This window comes from Rattus rattus, chromosome X (assembly GCF_011064425.1).
Source record: "Rattus rattus isolate New Zealand chromosome X, Rrattus_CSIRO_v1, whole genome shotgun sequence".
Lineage (NCBI taxonomy): Eukaryota > Metazoa > Chordata > Mammalia > Rodentia > Muridae > Rattus > Rattus rattus.
The window spans coordinates 28,484,823-28,489,335 of record NC_046172.1 but is presented as its reverse complement, the minus strand read 5'-3'; the positions used below and the strand labels follow the sequence as shown (position 1 = coordinate 28,489,335).

Below are 4,513 nucleotides of genomic sequence, written 5' to 3'. Positions count from 1 at the left end.
AAAATTGGACATTGAACTACCTGAGGACCCAGCTATACCTCTTTTGGGCATATACCCAAAAGATGCTCCAACATATAACAAAGACACATGCTCCACTATGTTCATAGCAGCCTTATTTATAATATCCAGAAGCTGGAAAGAACCCAGATGACGTTCAACAGAGGAATGAATACAGAAAACGTGGTACATCTACACAATGGAATACTATTGAGCTATCAAAACAATGACTTTATGAAATTCATAGGCAAATGGATGGAACTGGAAAATATCATCCTGAGTGAGGTAACTCAATCACAAGAAAACACACATGGTAAGCACTCTTTGATAAATGGATATTAGCCCAGATACTCGAATTACCCAAGATGCACAGAACACATGAAACTCAAGAAGGATGACCAAAATGTGAATGCTTCACTCCTTCTTTAAAAGGGGAACAAGAATACCCTTGGGAGGGAATAGGGAGGCAAAGTTTAGAACAGAGGTAGAAGGAACTCCCATTCAGATCCTGCCTCACATGTGGCCCATACATATACAGCCACCAAACTAGATAAGATGGATGAAGCAAAGAAGTGCAGGCCGACAGGAATGGAATGTAGATCTTTCCTGAGAGACACAGCCAGAATACAGCAAATACATAGGTGAATGCCATCATTAAACAACTGAACTGAGAATGGGACCCTTGTTGAAAGAATCTTAGGAAGGACTGAAAGAGCTTGAAGGGGCTTGAGAACCCATATGAGAAACAATGCCAACCAACCAGAGCTTCCAGGGACTAAGCCACTACCCAAAGACTATACATGGACTGACCCTGGGCTCCAACTGCATAGGTAGCAATGAATAGCCTAGTAAGAGCACCAGTGGAAGGGGAAGCCCTTGGTCCTGCCAAGACTGAATCCCCAGTGAATGTGATTGTTGGTGGGAGGGCGGTAATGCGGGGAAGATGGGGAGGGGAACACCCATAGAGAAGGGGAGGCGAAGGGCTTAGGGGGATGTTGGCCTGGAAACCCAGAAGAGGATTAACAATTGAAATGTAAATAAGAAATACTCAAGTTAATAAAGATGAAAAAAACCATAACACACACACACACTCACACACACACACACACACACACACAGGGGGGTTGTAAGAAATGAGGAATAAAATGTGTATACAATACACAATACAATAGAATTGTTTCAAAAGAGACAGACATCTTCACATGACCAGTCTGACTCTAGACCTCTTCCTCCTGCTGGGTCCTCTAACCTACTGAACAAACAAGGATGAATGTGACTCCTTAGTGTTTCTAGAGGATGTCTATCAATTCCATTCTAAGTCAATTGTAGAAGACATGTGTATGATTTTTTTTGTGGGGGGTATATATGTTATCTCCTAATTCTACTTTACCTTGTGTTTTCAGTCTCTACAGCTCAATGTCCAGATTTAGCGAAAAGTCTTTTGAAAGGATTGGGGAAAATGTTGAGGGTAGATTTTCTTTATTTTATGTACACAGTCCTACTGTAGTGGGTAAGTTTTTATTAGTGTTCTGACTGTCTGTATAGGTTGTCCTGTCTCTACTTCTCTCAGGTGGAAGGAAGATCCACGAAGTCCAACAGTAGTTCATTCCTCTCGCTGCTCTGCTTGTCTCTGCTCACCTTCATTCAGGCCTTTATTCATCCAGTTCTGAGAGATCTTCTGAGGGCTCATCCATGGAGCAGTCCCCTCCCAGAGATGGCCTAGTGTTCTTGAACAGACCCACTGCCTCAGGCTGCAGAGGAACTGAAAATCCATACTTGGTTTTCAGGTGGCCCCCATTCCTGCCTTCAAGCAGCAATGTCCTCAGAGACCTGGCTGGGACTTCTCAGTGTGCCCGACCCTGGAGAGTAGGGAACCATCTATGGTGAGGAGTGGGGAAGGAGAAAGACTAGGACTTAGGCTACCAGCATCTGCAGAACCAGGAATGAAGCTGCTTCCTGGAAGGGGAGTCGGGGTGGGTTGGGGAGGACACACTTCCTAGCTCACTGTGTTCTCTGTTAGAACTTTCCTGTCCTGTTTTGAAATGCAACGAATAGCCTTGGCAAAATCAGCTGAATAGTTTAAGGATATTCATAGGACTCCAAGACAAGATATCAACCTCCTCACATGTCTGAGATTGTGTTTTGATTCTTCAATAGAACATCAGTGGCTGAGTAATTTATAATGGAAAGTACACTATTTGGGCCCATGTTTAATAGATTAGAAAGTTGAAGACAGTGATAGAAGCCTATGATAATGGTCTTGTGCTAATTTCTTCTATTGTTTATGAATTTATTATTCATCAATTATCTTCTAATGCATATTTTATTACATTAGAGAACACTAAAAGTATTTGTATGGTTTAACTGGCTTTCGTAACTCATACAGGAACTGCAAAGATGCTTCTCAAATAAGCAGACTATGCAATGCCTCGGTTTATTTTTTCATTTTTACTTAACATGTTGTTACATGAACATTTACTTCAATATATACTCCAATTTCATTTTCATCACATAATACTATGGGTAGTAACTATATTTGTTGCATTTTACAGTGCTTATATCCTTGAAATTTATTATTGTTGTGTGATTAATATTCCCTAGTGCTATAGTGCTCATATTTCTTTAATGATTTGTCTTGGGTTTCTATATATAGCTAATTAATTGTTTTTCAATGTCCAGTAGTACATTTAAAGATTATTAAACTTTAAATTTAATTTATTACTACTCAGGTGCTACTTATCTAATCATACATATTTTCTCATAAAATATTTTTCTGGGACCTTAGTAGTTACTTTTAAAAATGCATCATAAATTGATATGATGTTGTGGCCTTAGCTCTGCTTTCCATCCAGATGCCTCAGTGCCACATATTAAGTGCATTCCTGCACTTCCTCTAGGCAGATAGGCCTCAGATGGGGGCTCAGAGGCCCTGGCTGCCCTTCTGTGTTGTGACCTAAACACTCTTAAATGGCAAGCCAAAATCCCTTTCATATTGACTATGATACCATCAGTGAAATGAAGGTCACAACTGGAAAGTATGATGGTGCCAAGACCATGAGATCTACAATGAACTTTCAGATTGAGAGTGGGACAGATGTCAGGTTCAGTCATTAAAGCTGTTGGCATCTTAACATGAGCTGCTTTTGAAGTCAATCAGGATTATGGTCTTGATCCAAAGATTGCTAGTGTAATAATGAAAGCAGCACATGAGGCAAATGAAGGCAAATTGAGTGATTATTTTCCTTTGGTGGTATGGCAGACTGTAACATGAACCTTAGCAATAGAGCAATTGAAATCTTAACAGGTGAACTTAACAGCAAGAAGGCAGTTAGTGCACCCCACTGATCATGCTAACAGAATCCAGAACTCCAATTATACTTTCATCACAGCCACGTATATTTGCTGCTTTGGTGGAAGTTCACAAGGTTATGTTACCAGAACTACAGAAGCTGCAAAATATGCTCAGTGCAAAATCCAGAATTTGCACTAATCATCAAATTTTGGTGAACTCTCACATAGAGTGTTATTCCACTTAATCTTTGATCAACACTACTGGCTATGTGCAACACATTCAATATGCAATTCCAGGAATCAAAGCTGCCATGGCAAGAACCTATGGAGTCATAGCTGGAGGCACTGCTATTGGGATTGGCTTAAACACTATTTGCTTCACAGAAAGGGCTGCAAAAGTAGTCACACCCACGGGATTTTCTTTTTTCACTGCTTCAAATAAATGTGAGGCTCTGGATACTCAAGATATTCTGATGGCTTAGAATAGCCAGGAACATTTCTGCCTGTAATCTGATGAAGATAGCAAATGATACTCATTTTCTGGGATCTGATCCTTGAGCAGGTCTGAGAGAGCTGATATAAACTAAAAATTAATCAGGAATCAGCATCATGCCAGGCAAGGTTAGCCCTAATCAATGTGAGCCAATGACTCTGGTTACAACTCACATCCTAGGGAATCACATTGTTATTAGTGTTGGAAATAGCCATGGACATTTGATTCGAATGTTCACCCACATTGATGAAGAATATTATATTCAGCAAAGATGCTGGATGATGCTTCACTTTTCTTCACATTAAACTGTGTATTAGGTATTCAAGCCAACACAGAAAGGATCCACAAGCTAAGAAATTAGTCTCTAATGTTGGTGACTTTTATAGGAGGTGATACAATATCAAAGATTGCCATGGCCTGCCCCACTACACATAAGGAATCAACCTTACGTAATATGGACATTGAACGGACGTCTCAAGGCAGAGCAGATTGATGAGGGCTGAAACCCAAGTACAAGCTGTGTTCAAAGTCATTTAAATAAATTTATATTAAGATAAACTTGCATGAGTTTTTAAACAGAAAACATGGCATTAAAAATTAGTTGTGAAACAATAGCCAGAAAAGTAATGAAACTGAATCTGCATGGTGATTCCTCACTATTTCTTATGCATTCTTATACAAGGCATACATAAAATGTATTTGAAACCCAAATTGATATTACATGAACACTGA

At 39.8% G+C, this 4,513-nt stretch overlaps 1 pseudogene; it reads left to right on the top strand.

Moving 5' to 3' along the window:
- The first annotated feature begins 2,964 nt into the window (after positions 1-2,964).
- Positions 2,965-4,274, top strand: LOC116889090 (annotated as a pseudogene).
- Positions 4,275-4,513: the final 239 nt, after the last annotated feature.